This window comes from Rosa rugosa, chromosome 1, assembly GCF_958449725.1.
Source record: "Rosa rugosa chromosome 1, drRosRugo1.1, whole genome shotgun sequence".
Lineage (NCBI taxonomy): Eukaryota > Viridiplantae > Streptophyta > Magnoliopsida > Rosales > Rosaceae > Rosa > Rosa rugosa.
Window position 1 is genome coordinate 42,975,559 of NC_084820.1, and position 19,019 is coordinate 42,994,577.

Sequence of the window (19,019 nt, forward strand, 5' to 3'; positions counted from 1 at the left end):
AGTCCCACATGGCCATCATACTCAAAATTTGCCACCAAGCATTCGGGGTCAACTGCCCCGGTGACAGGTTCAGCATCCGCAGGAGATACTCTAGGCACCGGGGCAGCAGTAGTGATAGCCCTTGGTGGAGTTGGTTCTCATGTAGCGCCACCCATCCCGGAGGAGGATTCGTAGCCATCTCTCCAGCCTTCAGAGGCCTAAGTTCTACCTCGTCCGGTATTCCCCACTTCAATCTCATCGAGATGATCTCCTTCATGGTCATACTCCTTCCGAGCTCGTCGCACACAGTCCCGTCTACCAGCGTATACCTAGGTTTAGGTATGCCCTCGGGAATAGCCACCGTGACTACTTGCGCCTCCGCAGAGTCATCCTCGCTCTCACCTCCATCGGTACCCTCGCTACTCTTCTAGAACACCCCAGTCAAGGATCCAGTATTCTCAGCTAATTCCACACGGGTACTGCTTCGAGCCAGGTACAGGTCAATATCCGCTTCCGCTTGTCTCGCAGAAGATTGATACGACGATCCCGCATCCCCAGCCTTGGTTTCTGATTCCATCCTAGAACTATGTCAACCTGGACCTCAAATCCGCTATCTGGAATCAGAAACACAAGGGTTAGCCTGAGTTTAGATCTACGACTTAGTAGAAGTGCGGATCACTCCCCACTTCCAAAACCCAGAAAATCAAACAAAACCCAGAAACACTAACCAAACCCAGAAAGCTATAAAAAAGTAAAATCCTAGAAAAACCCAGTGTTTCCCTCAGGCACTGCCTACAAAAACCCACACCAACATTATTCCTATTCCTATTCCTTTTCATTACACAAACCCAGCCAGAGGTAAACTGAAAACCAGAAAACATCCATACCAGAAAAAAAAAAAAAAAAGAAGCGAGGAAACAAGCAACCAAATCCCACAAACAAAGGCGACGAGGATTCTTACCTTTCTTTCAACAGTCGATCGATCGCCCACTCCAGAAATACCAGCACTTCTCCCCTTGATTTTTCGCCTCCTCACTGCAAATCGGCAGAGTTTTCTGAGGGTCTTTGCGAAAAGTAAAGGGAAACAGTCGGTTTCCCTCTTAAATTATATCTCCAAGAAATCACAGCCGCTGAAGACGAAGGGCCTTCAACCGTAGGATCACTACACGTGTCTCACGCATCTCTCTACGCCTCGAAACCGTCAGTCGATGGGACGGGCATTTATTGCACCACCACTCTTTAAGCCCCACGTGGCTGACATGCACGACCAACCCTACCGGATACCAAAGGCCCAAGGTTAGGTATACCCCATCGGGTAGGAGACATCACGATCTCAATCCCACCGGGATCAGAGGCCCACTAGCCTTATCGGGTACACGAGCCCCTGGAGCCTATCTACTCCGCTAGGCATATGAGTTTGAGCTCGACCCCATCGGGTACCGGAGGCCCAAGCCCTCTTTCAACCTCATCGGGTACCAGAGGCTCAAGCCCTCTTTCAACCCCATCGGGTACCAGAGGATCAAGCCCTCCTTCAACCCCATCAGGTACCAGAGGCTCAAGCCCTCTTTCAACCCCATCGGGTACCAGAGGCTCAAGCCCTCTTTCAACCCCATCGGGTACCAGAGGCCCAAGCCCTCTTTCAACCCCATCGGGTACCAGAGGCCCAAGCCCTCTTTCAACCCCATCGGGTACCAGAGGCTCAAGGCTCTAGCGGTACCTGAGGTTATCTCCAACCCTACAAGGTTAAATTGGGAGCACTGTAGATTAGCTACATGTAGTGTAACCCGCTCAAGACATCCCTTGCATGTGCACTTGGGGGACTCCCTACAAGCACATCTGTGCCAAACCTTATGACCAAAAATATCAAGTCCCCACCCAAGAAACATCTTGAACGGGAACTTGGGGGACTTGTACATACTAGAGAGATCTTCACTAGGTTTGGCACTATCGGCTGGGGCCCATAGGGATACCCAGGCACCATGCCATGGGCCGGGTTCACAACCCACCATGGCGGGGCCCATGGAGGATGTCACCCCGGGGCACCTAGGCCCCGGGGTATGGCCAGCACAGCCCATCTAATTACACAACAGAGGGCTGATAGGGCATCAGAAAAACAACCTGCGTCCCACATCGAAGATAGGGGAAACTCCTTTCCCATGCTCGAGTATAAAGGCATCAGCACAACTACCTTTTACAAGTAATAACTTCTTTGTCCACTATATATACAATTCATTTATATATTTATATCTTACTCAGGCATCGGAGAGGCGTAAACCGTCCGGTACGGTTTACCCCTCTAACGCTGTGTTCTTGGTACAGGATTTGGGAGTTGGATCGGTACCCCAGTGGTATAGCATTCTGTGTGAGGTACCCGGAGAAAGCCACCAGAAACAAAGAACAATATAGATACAAGAAACTACTACGAAAAAAAAAATTAATAATGAACATTTTTTTATGAAGGCAGAATTTAATTATTCATTTCAAGGTCTTCAAAATATCAGGACCGGTCCTGGTCTGAGCCTCCTCTCCCCTTTCACTAAAATCCTCAGAATTTATGGCACGACGACCTGTTATATCATGTAAATCAGCTCGACAAGACAATTGTAAGTATAAATGTAAAATCCACTACAGCTTCACAATTCCATCTAGTATCTTTCAAATAAAAAAGAAAACGAAAACGAAACATATAAACAAACAAAGGAGTAAGAAGGGATAGATCCCATCTCCCATCTCCCCACCAACCTAGAACTCGGAAACTCTCATATCAGTCAAAGAAAATTAGTAAGCCATCTACTCAAAGGAGATGAAATGAGATGGAAAACTAACAAAATTCTTTGGCGAAGTAAATTAAGCTTTGGTAAAACTAAATTACCAAAACTGTATTGCTTAGGCTCAAATTTTTTTCCCAAACAAAACGTAAAATTGCAACACTGCCTTTAAGAACAAATAATCACTATCTTCTTCCCATATCCAAACTACTAACAAACAAGAACAGATGAAACAGACAAATAAAATTCCCATAATATCTCAAAATGATTCAAGGTTGAATAAGGGAGATCACAATAACTAAGCAGTGAGTGAGAATTCATCAAGCAAATGAGTGCTCTTTCTTTTTCCCTCTAGGGGCTAGCTCGGGTTTCTTTCCGATTTTTGGGTTGGAACTGATTTTTCTCTCTCCTCTTTCCAAAAATAGCAAGCCATTTAAAACAACCCCAACTAAGAATAGTAATTTCTAATTTTGGTCATAACTTTTCCGTCCAAATTCTGTTTTGAGAAAACTACGTGTCTACGAACTCGATTTTACCTGTACTATGACATTCACAAGGAAATTTTCTTACTTAACGGACCAAGGAAAAAGTCAACTCTTCGTCCATTAACGGTAAAATGTAACTCGTAAATTAAAAACGTCCTTTAGTAAAGGTAACTAAATAGTAAGCTAAGATTCTGGGGTACAGGGTGTTACACTTTCCCCGACTCTTCTTCACTTTCAGATTATTCGTTGTAGTGAGTCATCTCATCTCCTCTCTCCTTTCTCAATCTTTCTTGCTCTCATGGATTTTGATATTAATCAAGAGCAGTTTAAAAGATGAAGATGGTGGTCGATCTGGGGAGGAGAGAGAGATAGACCTTCGATCTTTTGAGATTCCGCATCGAAAACGTGTGTCTGAGTTTCGGAAAAAAATAATAATAAAGCAGCGCCTAGCGCCTAGCCCAGCGCCCAGCCCGCCTAGTCGCTCTCCAGCCCGCCCAAGCTCCGAACGATTTGTCTCATCGCCTAGCCCATAATCGGGGTGGTCAGGGTGCGCCTAACGCCTAGGCGCCGCTGGGTGGCCGCCTTTTAGAACATTGATTGTCAATAGTGTAATTGTTAATTGATAATCAAACATTAATTGGTTAATGATAAAATTAAGGATTAAATTTAGTTTACCCCCTTGAGGTTTGTGGGTAATTTCATGTTAGTCTCTGTCCTCTCAATTTAATCAGTTTACCCCTCGAGCTTTTTAATTTTCCTCAACCGTATCCATTCCGTCCAATTTGGACGTTAAGTTTGACAAAAAAACCCACTTTAAGGGCTAAAATTGTCATTTCAAGGAAAAAAAAACACCATGACCAAAAAAAAAAAACCATGACAAAAAAAAAAAAATTTGTCATGGTTTTATTTTTTTTATTTCTCTCTCATTGAAGAAGAAGAAATTTTTTTTATGGTCATGCTTTTTTTTTTTTTTAATTCTCTCTCATTGAAGAAGAAGAAGAATAATAATTTTTTTTTTAATTCTCTTCTTCTTGAAATGACAAGTTTTGTATTGTCATTTCAAGGAAAAAAAACACCATGACAAAAAAAAAAAGGAGCTTCTATTCATACCTCCAAAGTTGGCATTTGGACCTCCCAACTTAATAGACCTCCAACTTACTTTTATAAATAACCAATTTGCTATCTAAACCTCCCTAATTTTCCCACAACGCCCATCGTCCAATAAGATTAATAAAAACTTCTCTTTTTTTAGGTTCTATTCATATACCTCCAAAATCGATAGTTGAACCTCATTCAATTTTTGAAGATTTCACAATCCTATTTTACCATTGATACAATTAAGCTGCACAAAAAAGAAAAGAAAAAATCTCCAGTTGGTAGTCAATACAGTTTTTTTTCATTAAATCAATTGAATATAGAAGCACATTAGTATACTACTATCTGAGATGTTTAGATATTACTCTCAATCTCAAATTTTTTAATTTAACTAAGTTTTTGGATACAAAGTTTTCATCACTTAATTATGGATTACGTACTGCAGGTATCCATACTGAAAGTGGTCATGGTGTTCCAAAGCCGGTCCAACGTAACGCTCCTTACCTTGGAGAGAGACACATATTTACTAATTGCTTCGAGTTTGGTAAAAAGCGCAAGCAGCAATATAATAGGCAATGCACAGCTTAGAATTTTGTGAATTGCCTCATCGAAACATACTGTTTGTAGAGGTAAGAAGAGAATTTTTTTTTTTTTTTTTTTTTTTTGTCAGTGAGCTGTGGCCTGTTGGTTATCTAGGATAATCGATATCGTGAAAGTCACATATTCAAACCTCATTGACATCATGGAAGGGTAAGGGTGGGGTAGGGTTAAAAAAAATATTTTCATAAAAAAGAGAGATTTTTTTTTCCTCTTTTGTATCCTTATTGGTAATTTGACATAAGTTGACGAAGTCAACCATAAATTGGAAAAAGAGAGAGGTCCAAATACCAATTTTGGAGGTATGAATAGAAGCTCCCAAAAAAAAAAAACCAAGACAAAAAAAAAATTTTTTTTTTTTTTTTTTTGTCATGGTTTTTTTTTAAATGAGAGAGAATTAAAAAAAAAAAAAAATCTTCTTCTTCTTCTTCTTCAATGAGAGAAAATTAAAAAAAAAAATTTCTTCTTCTTCAATGAGAGATAAATAATACAAAAAAAAACCATGACAAAAAAAAAAAAAAAAAAAAATTTTGTCATGGTTTTTTTTTTGGTCATGGTGTTTTTTTTTTCCTTGAAATGACAATTTTAGCCCTTAAAGTGGGCTTTTTTGTAAAACTTAACGTCCAAATTGGACAGAATGGACACGGTTGAGGAAAATTGAAAAGCACGAGGGGTAAACTGATTAAATTGAGAGGACAGGGACTAACATGAAATTACCCCCAAACCTCAGGGGGTAAACTGAATTTAATCCTAAAATTAATTAGTAATAAATACTATTTAACTAATAGTAATTGGTTAAGGACTAAACAGGTTATTAAATTTTAAATATTTTGGATTATTAGATATATTACTAATTCAATTGTCTAAAATATTTAACAAAATGAGTGTATGACAAACACCCGGGTACCTAAGAAAATTCCGTTTGTGAGAGATAAAAATAAAAGAGAGAATGATCTTCCGATCTACTTTGCGAAGTATTCTGTTAACCAAACAGTTGGTTTTCATTTGACTTTGATCATACCACGTCACTATTTTTAGAGATGACATCACTATTTTTAAGGCTGGCACTCGATGATCCAGGTGCCTTGCAGAATTTCCCCTTCCTATTGATCGATATTTGTTAGAGCATCTCCAGCAGAGATGTCTTTTGGTTTTTGTCAAATTTAAATTTGACTGCTGACATGGCAATTTGACATTTATTAGAATTCTACTCCAATAGATGGGTCAAAAAAACATTATTATTTTATTACTTTCTTCTCCTTTCTTCTGTTTTTTACGTTTATCCTTTCTTCTCTCCTTTCTTCATTCTCCTTCTCTCTTTTCCTCTCTATCTTTCTGAACATCAATTAATCTTGTAAATAAGGCAGACCAAAGTTAAGAAGATTCTGATCAAAGACGGTGGAGGACCATCGACCATCCTTTTTAGATCTCATCTCATCTGTTTGGACTGTTTTCTCTTTCCTTCTCTATCTTCCTTTCTTGTTTGGGTTGTTTCTCTAATCTCTCCATCGTATTCATTTTTTTTTTTTCAAATACTGATCAATCATCGCCATCGCCAGCCATAGACGTACTATTTGGGCGTAGGTATTCTTGATCCATCTCTTTTGCAGAGACCTTTTTACCCAGCAATCATCTTCTTCCTCTGAACCCAAACTGCTTTTCCCCTTCTTGATCTTCACATCTTTAAACGATCTGATGCTTTGGGTACACCAATCAAAATTTTGATTCGAGTAATAACCTTATTGGAATCAGATTTCTACTGATATACTCTTAAAATTTCAGGTAGTATTGCTTCTTTTATGTCAAAATTGCAGATCTACAAACTTTGGCTTTGGTTTGGGTAGGAAAGAGAGAGACGAGAATGAAAGAGCAAGAAGAGAGAGAAATAATAAAAAATTAAAAGACAGAAGACTCAGCCTCTGTCAAATTTGACAGATTGAAACAAAACTGTCATCCACGTGGCAAATGACATATGGGTTGGACTTATTTTTTATCTGTCATTTATAGCTGTTAGGCCTCCACGTAGAAAATAACCACTCCGTTGGAGATGGTCTGAACTATTTAACATGAATATATAGGTCTTTTTCCGTAAGAACGTTTATATAATAGATCTTGACAACTGAAATCATATATAAACTTTTAAAATTTTTCTTTGATAATTAAATTTATAGATTTCACAGAAAACCTTTTAATTAATCATCCAAATTAGTGCAACATTGATAAATTCAGAATATCAAATAGAACTAAAATTACAAAAATAGTAATCAAATAGCTAAATATTTTTTTAGTTGTCCAGCAACAATCATCTTGCAATAGAAACCTTTGATTTGTAACTGTGTTTTAGTGCTTCAAACATGTTGGGAATGTGATGTTACTCTAGAGAGCCACCTTAATGTGTACAGCATTATTTTATCACTTCAGGTTGAATATATATAGGTGTCATCGGAAGAAGTGTGATTCAACCGGACATAATTTCTCGATCAGTCATTCTTCTTCGTTCCTGCTTATATGTCATATAACAACTTTGAGAACAATTCCATGTGTTCAAGTTGCAGACAAATGGCTACTGACAAGCTCCCGTCATCACTTGTACTTGGTAATATGTAACACAACCCTTCATATGCAATTCCACCAGGCCCCATGAAATCGGGTCGACCCCACCCGAAATCAGCATCATGAATCGGCAGCCTAACCCAACTAGTTATCCCAAGTTTTGGGCTCCTAAAACTATGAGCTCCACGAGCAAGGGCTGAAAGATTAGGCTGAAGTTCAAGATAGTCTAGGGCTGATCTAAGATATTCATCGTCCATGCGAGCTAAAGTATTATGAATACAACTTGCAGCGTACCATATCGGTTTGGATTGGAGATCCCCTGCAGTAGCAATTGGCGTAGCTGGGAAAATCACATTGCCAAAATATCCAGGAGGGAGAGAGGGCTTCAGTCTGGACCTTCCGTCGGTGGCAACATAAAGCCTGGTCTCTTGATCATTGGCAAGTTTCCGTGCCTTGGTTGCACATTTCCAGATATGACCTGCCAACATCTCATATGAGCTGTACTTGATTGGGTTGCCATCCTCCTTAGACTTGGCTTTTCAAGTTGTTGAGGTGGTCTGAGGTCAGTTTAAAAATGGAGACTCTTGTACTCTCAGAATCAGCACCAGGGTTTGCGCTTTGAGGACTTCGTTGGTATTCAATGTGGTGGAATGCAGGCTGAGGTGGATCTCGTGCACGAAGTAATTTCCGGTCAATAAATGGTGGAATCGTAATGTCAAGGCCACGAGCCATATCGGACCATGTATTTACAAAGTGCAGACCAGAAATACCATCTGCAACGCGATGTTCCATGCCAACACCAAGTGCCACTCCACCACAGTTGAAGTACGTAACCTGCAAAGATGAAATCCAGAACCGTACTTTGTAAGCTTCACTAATTATACATCTTATACTCCAAAAGATGTTCATCGACCTTATTCCCTAAAATGGAATAAAACAGTTCAAATACAAGTTCTTAATTAGATAGTGGTGGAATGCATTGAGTCATCAAAGCGCCATCTTCTCATTAGGAAAAAAAAAACAACTGATTATTCCTAGATATATTGATAATAAAATCTGTTTTCCTGCATTTATGTGCTTCGTTTCTTGATCATTTATATAGTACATTATCGTTTGCAGCTATCACTCAAAAGTATTTTGTACTGGGAATAAGTCAGTTTTGGAAAACCGTGTTCTTTCCGAAGCATAAGGCAATCCATGAGGATTAGATCGGACCCTATTTAGTCGTTCACATACACTGCATCAAGTATTAAAGAGTGCCAGACACCTAGATTCATTACTACGTACACTACTAGAAAGTTCCCCGATGGCCACTCTCTTCTACACCTAGCTGTATCACACTGTTGTAGTGTTGTATAATGTTGGTGGCTAACACTGTTCTATTGGTAGTAATGAGAATAGTATTTGGCATTTACGTCTTTTAATAATATTGCTAAAAACAGCTATTGGTGGCATATTTTGCAAGACACCAAAATAAAAAGTATAAGAACAGGAGCTCAAGGGCAAGACGTACTATGGTCTGTTAACATTTTTTGTCAATGTCCATTTTGTTGAGGATCAATGATAGTTCCTACATTAGAAAAATTACAAAAGATATAACTTATAAGTGGGTGGATTACACCCGATTGTACTGAAGTCTTTTGTGATTAAAACCCAACACGGTGGCTAAGTTATGACAGTATCAGTACAATGGTGAGTCACTGGCCACCAGTGGCGTAGCCAAAAGTTTAGTTAAGAGGGGTCAAATTTATATAGCTAGTCGATTAAGTTTAAAAAAAAAAAAAGTGGTTTTAAAATACTCTATAATAATCTACAAATAATCACCTATGAAAGTTTTTTTAGCCCCAAACTATTTTCCTAAGATGAAAAAAAAAAAACAAAAAGAAATTTGTACATAAGGATAAGATAAACAAATCAAGGAGAGGAATATATATAAAAAAAAGAAACACATTTATTTTTTAGAATAAAGTGTCATAAGCTAGCTAAAAGTAACTATTTTATTGTTTTAAAAGGGGCAAATTGAGTCAAGTGGCTCAAATTTCTCTTACATAAATGCAAACACTCAAGACATGATGGAGTTATCAAGATGGTGAGCAGGGTCAAGTGACCCTTCTGATGTCCATGTAGCTACGCCCTTGCTGGCCACATTTGTCGCTGTTTAATATGTATCAAATTAAAGCAGGTCGTCCTTCTCCAATCATATCTTCAATTATCATGGACTCGATTTGGGTTCATTAAATTGGTCGTTGGAAATATTCCGATTGGATTATTACCAAGTGTCTAATGTGGGCCTTGGATTGTTATGTGGTTGACCAAGTCTCCAATGTGGGATTCGTGCCCCAATTTTCGATGTGGGAATTAAATTTGTTAATTGATTTCATGTGCAGACCTAGAGTTAAATTGCACATGAGGGGGCGTGTCTGAGAGGAATGATCTCATATTAGAAAAGTGAGAAAAGATAATATAATTTATAAGTGGGTGGCTCACACCCAATTGTACCAAAGTCTTTAATTTGTGATTAAAAATCAGCACCTAACAGAGGGTTTAGTTGGAATAGTATCGGTACAATGGTGGCCACGGGCCACGCTTGTCACTGTTTAACACATTTTCTTGTAATGTTTACAATTTTGAGAACTCATGTTACCACTTCGAACGACTCAAGTGATAACTAAGAAAATGTCCTCGTTAAGGTGAATAAGGGCCTCATTAAAGTAAACTAAATTCTCATTTGAGTAATTAAGTCTTAAAAGTAGTAGTTGTATGTATTGTAGTATATATGTTAACATATTATATAATTACCCTAAACTTTTTATTTTCTCTTTTTCTTTAATTCAGTGAATTAAACAGTGTAGTACTAACTGGTGCATTTAATTAGTTAAGAGAACAATTTTTATTTATTGTATGAGTTTCTTTATGATACGTACATCAATATTGGTAGAGTAGTATGAGACTCCTCTATTTGTATATTGAGCTAGTCTATATGTGTATCGAATATCTACCTCTATCAAATTAAATCTACATAGTCCATTGATGTACCGTAGAACTTCTTTTATTGTATTTCGTAAACATAATGTTCGTTAGAATTAATTTTTACTTAATATCTTGTTCTTTATTAATTATTTGATTGAATGCTAATTATTATTTTATTTTTATTTTGGGCAAATTGAATATGCTAATTCAATTAGAGCAACTCCAACAGCTTCCCCATAATTTAATTTTTCTCTACTTTAGGGAAAAATAAGCCTCTTTTGCTCCAACAGATTCCTTATAATTATCTCTATTTTAGAGAAAGTGAGGAAAGAGAAAACCAAATTCCCTATATTTACAGCAATCTCTAAAATTTAAGAAAGAATATGGAGATTTTAGAGATTGCTGTAAAATAGAGAATTTGTTGGAGTTAGAGAAGAAAAAGATGCTAAAGCTTTGACTTCTGCTTCTCTATTATACAGAAATTATAGAGAAGCTGTTGGAGTTGCTCTTAACAGAGATCGGTATAAATGAGACTAGCTAGCAATTAGTAATTGGTTGAAGTGCTAGTTTGAATAGTCTATATATTATATATCACGCACCAAACCCGTCCGATCATGCATGAATGACCTAAGAGGTCCGTCTACCTAGCTATATTATACTACCTTGGATTTAGGTTTAATTATTCTTACGTGATCAGTGGTGACAATGACACTGCCACATGCATTTTGCCTTAAACATACCTGTAAGACCAAAAGGGGATAAGATGATATCCCAGCGGAGTAATCAACGGCAGGGATGAGCCGCCGGAACTCTAGAGTGGGAGCAAAGTCGCCAAAGTCATCCACCACAGAGCTGGTCTCCGCTACAACAAAGAGCACCCCCTCCCCATTGCAATCGATTTCGACACGGCTGCGGCCTTCGTGGATGTTCTTCTTAAGCCGGCCTGCCATGGGGTAGAAAGACACGAGTGCCTTGCTGAGGGCTTCCTTGAGCACTTCTGGGTCGAAGAAGTTACTCGGCGTGCCGGTTTTCCTCCTGTAGAAGTAAACACTGCCCATGTGAGTGTTGAGCACAACGGCGTCCAGGTTGGAAATCCAAAGCGCACGCCTAGGCGTCTCCTCCGATGGCTTCACAAACGTCGACTCCCGCACGCTCACGTTGATCGCCATCGTTTGCCGGCACTGGTGAGGACTTAGGTTGATGGATGTTGCTTTGACCTTAGAAGTAATGAGTGGATGAGGCAAGTAAGTCGATACTTGCTTGCGTACACGTATAGTCACCCATCTATACAGCTATTTGCCTCGAGAAACCAAAGGGAAGTCCAGACCCACATATTGATTGTTGGAGCCCCGTTTGGACAAGAACGTATGATGTCGGTTGATCGTATTCATTGTTATTGGAGGCATTCGCAGATGGTTCGCATGTACGTGACCATTTTGCTCATTATCACAATTATTGAAATTGTTTTGTGGTGATTATTAACCAGCGATCAACATCGGTTGAATTCCACATATGTACGACCTCTCTTGGTTCCTATATGGATCGATCTTTCTCAACTCGCGGTTACCCATTCCTGACTTATTTGATTCAAGGAAAAAAGAGGACGTTTATACAATAGATCTTGATAATTGAAATCTTAAATTTTAAAAAAATTTCTTTAATAATTAATTTTACAGATTGCACAGAAATTTTTTTAGTCATCCAAATTAGTACAACATTGATAATTTAGATTATCAGATAGCAGTAAAGGTAAAAAATCGTAATCAAATAGCTAAATAGTTCTCAAATTTGTCTAGTAGAAATCATCTTGGAATAGAAACCCTGATTTGTAACTATGTTTTAGTACTTCAAAAATATTGCGAATATGATTTTACTATTCCTAATTCGTTTTTCATGTAACTTTATTATTAATTTACAATTGGGCCGTCTCTTTAAAAAAAAAGACTCTAGGCATGGGCAGAAGGAGGCAGGGGCCCACTGGGTCCCGTGCCCCACTCAGATTTTCAGAAAAAAAAAAAATTAATATATGTATATAGTTTAATATTATATTAATATCAGATTTGTATTATAATTTTTTCTCAACTTAATCATCAACTTCACCTGCTCAGGTGCTCTTCTTTTGTTTTGTTTTTTTATGGGATTGTTTGAGGAGACACACGTTTGACATTTTAGTAATATTATATAATATTTTTCTTTCCTGAATTTCTTTGACATCAATAATAGAATTTATTACAATTAAAGATTCATATTTTCTTATTACTTACAGTATTTCAAATTCAATAAAAATTTTCTAAAAATATATAATACAAATTTGTGACATATGGTTCAGACTAAAAAAGATGTGACACATATCTACCGATGTACTTACTTTTGACGTTAGCATTGATTGTACCAGTTGCGACTGTAAGTGTAGAAATAGTATTTTTTGCTATAAACATTGTAAAGACTCGTTTACGCAGTCGAATGGGTGACAAGTTTATGAATGATTGCTTGATTTCATATATTGAGAAAGACATTTTTACTAGTATAGATAATGAGACTATCATGCAACGATTTCAAAATATGAAATCTCGTTAAGAACAAACCATTATAATAGATAGAAATTGCATTTAAGGATTTTTTATATTTTTATATTTTTATTTTCTTGTGTGCCCCAATAAACCTAAATTTCTGGCTCCGCCACTGACTGTAGGCCTTTAGCATCTCCCAGATTCTGTTATGCATAGCATGGTATGCATGTAAATTAGTTAATTTCACAACTAATCTATTATGTATAACGAACTATGATAATACACATTTGAGAAATAATGGTTTTATAAGAGCAATTAATTAATTGTTTTGAGAGAGACCGTAACTAACGAGAAAGATGTTTGTGTAATTAACGAACTCTCTGTAGGGAGTGACAAATATAGACATCAAGAGCAAGTAATTAATTGGTTTTGAGAGTAGGTGGACACCGCAAAATAGCACAGTTTTTCTTGTTGTGCCAAGTTATATAGTTTTTGCCAGTTGTCTAATTTCTCAAATGAGAGAATGGGTTCCTCTTATATATTAGATCAGATCTCTTCAGTTCAAATTAATCACTTTGTTTCTGAATCATGAATAGGATCCAACTGTAATTAAACAAGTCTCTTAGATAGCTTAGTCGCTTCATTATGTTTCGTCTTTTGTTTCCTCTTTGATGCGCTTCATATTCGCCTGGAGTTCGCTTCCAGAAATATAGCCATTCCCTACCCTAACCCTTCAGGTCAATCCCACCAGTTTCTTATCCAAGCATCGTACGTACGTAACAGCTCGATCGATCGCTAGCACTGGTTTATAGGGAGAGTTCTTAGATTGGTTAATCATTTGTCGAAGTGATCGATTGGTTAAAAATATGAGAGGCAGAGGGCACGGCGCAGAACAACAATTAAAAGAACAGGCAATGGCAGTGGCCATAGACAAGGACAAAGGAAGTGAATATGCAATCAAATGGGCTATTGATAGTCTCTTAACCAGGGGCCAAGCTCTCACATTGCTCCATGTTAGACATCCATATCCTGGCCGAAGTACGTAAATGTCTCTCTCCATTTCAACTCTTGAGTTTTAAGCATCAACTTCTTTGCATGCTCCGATCACGCCCACTTTTCCTTAATTTGTTTTTATTTCTAATGTTCTTGTCATAATAATGCAGCTGCGTCAACGGAGAATCAAAAGGATCCCCAATCACATGAGTTATTTCTTTCGTTTCGTTCCTTTTGCGCGAAAAAAAATGTGAGTGATGCATATAAATTTGTTTCATAGAATTTCTGCTTGTGGTAATATTTAAGGTAATAATCGTAGACGTAATTTTGAGTTTTTTTGTTTGATCGAAAGATTGAAAAACATTTTGTTTAATAATGAATGAGAAATAGATTTAAGGCTTTAAGCGATGTAAAAAAAAAAAATTGAATTTAAGCTCAACAATTTAGTTTATAAGAGTTCGTTCTTGACAATTTATATATATTTTTTGGCAAAGAATAAATATTTATCAAATTAAAAATAAAAAGAGAACGATTTTTTTTTTTTTTGTGGGGGGGGGGGGCGCAATTGTCTGGGGGTCTTGGGCCTCGGTATTCGTTTTTAGGCTTGCATTATGTTAATACCTTAATTTACTTTCAATAATTCCCTAAGTTTTTTAGGGAGCTCTGCACTTTTTGTGCTTCCAGCGAATCTCTTGGAATAGTATCGAACGAGGATTCAAGTAATTTTAGGATTCTAGCACAAAAATAAAAAAATCCTCTTACATGTTGAACTTTTTCCAAATGCTGCTGGTTAGTGTTAGTTACCTTTCTCTTTATGACTTGACCTACTCGATCCACAGATAAAATGCACTGAAGTCATACTCGAGGACAATGACATACCAAACGCACTGATCAAGTATGTTAAAGCAAACTCAATTGAGATTTTGGTACTTGGTGTTCCAACAAGAGGTGGCATTTTCAGGTACTACATTAATCTCTAATTTTCTTGTCTCACATTTGTGTTAACGCATCTTGCTTTCCCAACAAAAGTGTGATCAATTTCATTAGGTTTATCGTTCATTTTAGGGTGATTATGCATTAGTGTTAGCTTTTCTTTTCTCAACTTTGTATTAATCTATCTGAAGTGATTAATTACACCAATTTCGTTCTGCAAAAGATTCAAATTTACAGATGTACCGAGCAGTGTGATAAAAATGACGCCAGAATTTTGCTCTGTTTATGTCATCGCTAAAGGAAAAATCTCATATATGCGATGCTCCACCGTAGCACCGCCACAGCCTCCTCCACGTAGTAATCATCAAATGCAGCACCATCCCAGCAATGTTTCTGAAGCAAGTGATTCGCATTTCATCCGCACCCAGAAGCCTAACAGCAGAGGTGTGGTCGCTAGCTAGTTATCTTTGTAAATCGATCTATTAGCTATGGGTTTAGTCACAGCTCACTCAAGTTTTTTTTTTTTTTAATGTTACAGCATCAGAGAAGTTGCGTTATCAATCGGGTAGCCAGCAGTTTGATGAAATCAAGTAAGTTCTTAGATAATGTTTAATTTACTCTAGAGGGAGACTAGATGTAAAGAACATGAGTATTGCTACACTAGCCAAATATTTTTTATTGAACTTCATTAGTGATTACATGCGCTTTCGTCTATTGGAATCTAATGATAAACGACATCATTTTGTAAGCAAGTTAATTTGATGAACAGATTTAATGAACTCTAGCAACACTAGGGCTAAATTATAGACTAGTATGGAAAGCGTGGGTGGTAAGGCGGTGATACTCTTTTCATATTGTGGGCTACAACAGTGTGTTTTTGTATCCCTTAAAAGTCATTTAGGGCGCATTTCACATGGCCTAAATGACATGTTTCCTATAGTATAAATATAAGTATGAGTGAATACAATTACTTAGCGGACTAACCTAATAAAAATGATCTTATAGGTCACCATTCACTAGAGGAAGACCTTCGATGGACAGATCATTTGAGCTCCCACCAGATAGTGACATATCGTTTGTGAGTAGTGGAAGACCAAGTGTGGATCACATGTATCCTTCTTTCTATGATAGTATGCATTCAGGGAGGAACTCTCAACGTTTGATTGGCTCAGAAACGGAAAACAGAAGCTCTGTGTCATCCAACCCGAGAAGCAAGCATTTTATGGAAATCAACTCTCCACAACTTGAATTTTCACGATCCTCAGTTGATAGTGGAAACTCTTGGTTATCACAAAATAATAATAATAATCTGGTAAGAGGTTCAGTGTCATATGTAGGAAGTCTAGAAGCATCAGCTTAAATATAAACTTGTCATCAAAAGTAGTGACTAATGCTTCATTTGCCATGTCAATAATAGGAAGATGTGGAGCTTGAGATGAGGAGGCTCAGGCTAGAGCTCAAGCAAACAATGGAGATGTACAATACGGCGTGCAAAGAAGCACTGACAGCAAAACATAAGGTATATCTAATGTGAAACCTTATATGAGCATAAACCTAATTTTCTTATATTTGGTATCATATTTTGGTAAGTGGTTCAATTGACTTATGAGCAATAATTGTCATAGGAAAATGAACTTAATCGGTACAAAATGGAAGAAGGACAAAGATTAGAACAGGCGCGACTAGCTGAGGAAGCTGCATTGGCACTTGTAGAGAGGGAGAAAGCAAAATGCAAGGCAGCGATTGAAGCAGCTGCAGCAGCTCAAAGGCTTGCTGAACTGGAAGCACAAAAGAGGTGGAACGCAGAAATGAAAGCCCTTAAAGAATCTGAAGAGAGGAAGAAGTCACTTGAAGCAAAGTCATATGATGTTAGGTACAGGAAGTACACAATTGAGGAGATTGAAGTGGCAACAGATAAATTTTCACTGGCTCGCAAGGTTGGGGAAGGAGGCTATGGACCAGTATACAGAGGTGAACTGGATCATACACCAGTTGCTATAAAAGTTCTACGTCCGGATGCAGCTCAAGGGCGATCGCAGTTCCAGCAAGAGGTTTGTGACTTTTTACATGAACAAAACTTTAACTACTATTTTCAACTTTAAAACACTTCATATATGTAGCACATAAACATAGAGAAAATCCTAATAGATCAGTTGCTATCTTGAACGTGATCATAAATATGCCATATTGCACTAGGAAGATTGGCAATGTCAACCTTAATAATTCACATTGATCCTAACCACCAAAGGTCAATTTTTAAGTTTTAATGGTTAACGTAAAAATAATTTTATGGATCATGTATTATTAAATGTGACAAGTACTCTTGGTTATGTAGGTTGAAGTATATTGAGCTGCATACGACATCCAAACATGGTTCTCCTTCTTGGAGCTTGTCCAGAGTACGGTTGTTTAGTTTATGAGTACATGGCTAACGGAAGCTTGGAAGATCGTCTATTTCACCGAGGTAACACCCCGACTATTCCTTGGCAGCTAAGGTTTCGAATTGCTGCAGAAATTGCAACGGGGCTCTTATTCCTTCATCAGGCTAAGCCGGAACCCCTTGTGCACCGTGACCTAAAACCTGGCAACATATTGCTAGATAATAACTATGTGAGCAAGATTAGTGATGTAGGTTTGGCAAGACTTGTGCCTCCATCAGTAGCTGATGCTGTCACACAGTATCATATGACATCAACAGCTGGAACTTTTTGCTACATCGATCCAGAGTATCAGCAAACAGGCATGCTCGGAACAAAATCTGATATCTACTCACTGGGTGTGATGCTTCTACAAATCATTACAGCCAAACCACCAATGGGTTTGACTCATCATGTAGAGCGGGCTATTGAGACAGGAAGCTTTAGTGAGATGCTTGATCCTGCTGTTCCTGATTGGCCAGTTGAGGAAGCCTTGAACTTTGCCAAACTTTCTTTACAGTGTGCTGAAATGAGAAAAAAAGACCGACCAGATCTTGGGAAGGTTATACTGCCTGAGCTTAACAGATTGGGAGCCCTCGCCGACGATAGCTTCCAATGTGTTGTGTTTGGCGGAGGTGGAGTACTCTCACCAAATCAAGACTCAAATTCTACATCACAAGTGAGTTACATATCATAAACCTCGTCCTGCACTTGAAGTAACCGCACATAGTATTTCTCTTTAGAAGAGACTAAAGATCAAAGCATGCATGCCAAAAATGAATTGTGCTAGACTCGTAATTTGTTTGATAGAACATTGCACCTTATGAACATCTAAATATTTTTCTCTCTTTGTTTTGTCCTTAGGATGTCATAAGTCGACCACAATCTGGATATGATAGCTTGAGGAGTCGTACTTCGAGCACATCATCTCATTCTGAAAGAAGTAGATGATTCTCAAATTCAGACTTTTTTCCTTTGTTGATGGAAACACAGCTTCTCAACTTTGTTAATGTATTTCATCTTTTTGTCATACCCTGGAACAATGTAACAAAAGTATTCTTATATACCCTAGCCAATTCGACGAGTCAACTGCATAACAAGAGCTACCTTGAGAATTTGTATTGTTTGTACAAATTCGACTGTAGCTAGTCAAGTTCTTATAGTTACCGGATAAGATCGAGGCCCGCCAGATGTGTCAAATGAAGAGAATTGTACAGTTAGAATTTATTGGCTAATATGATAGGCTCCATTTGGAAATTCTGTTTCTAATTCCATTGTAAGCTTTCAGTTTTAGTTTGCAATTAGAGGGGTTCAAACTTCATTGAGATCTTTTTTTTTTTAATTATTTGATCAATAATTTCATTAATCAAATAACGGATTACATAAAAGAGTATATAGTGCATTGTTAAACTCACCACAAGCTGGTGTAACTGAGATCTTTTGATTTAAATTTTCTTTTTCTTTTTTAGTTAAAAATGTCATCTATTATACAATTCATCAATTAGTACAATAATGACACATTCATACGGTAGTCAAAAAGAGCCGTTACATAGAATATACTACCAAAAACACCTCTAAACAAAGTACACTACACAACATACTCCTTGCACACCCACCTTATAGGATTAAGCTCAAAACAAAGAAAACTAGACCTCCAAAGAGAAATAAAATGAAGCAATGAAGCGTCTATTTTTCTTGTTATTCTCCTCACACAAAAAA

The 19,019-nt window shown here is 37.7% G+C and overlaps 2 pseudogenes; one reads left to right on the forward strand and one right to left on the reverse strand.

Moving 5' to 3' along the window:
- Positions 1–7,148: 7,148 nt before the first annotated feature.
- LOC133724992 (shikimate O-hydroxycinnamoyltransferase-like) lies at positions 7,149–11,993 on the reverse strand (annotated as a pseudogene).
- Positions 11,994–13,548: 1,555 nt separating this feature from the next.
- On the forward strand, positions 13,549–18,440 carry LOC133728539 (U-box domain-containing protein 52-like; annotated as a pseudogene).
- The last annotated feature ends 579 nt before the right edge of the window (positions 18,441–19,019 follow it).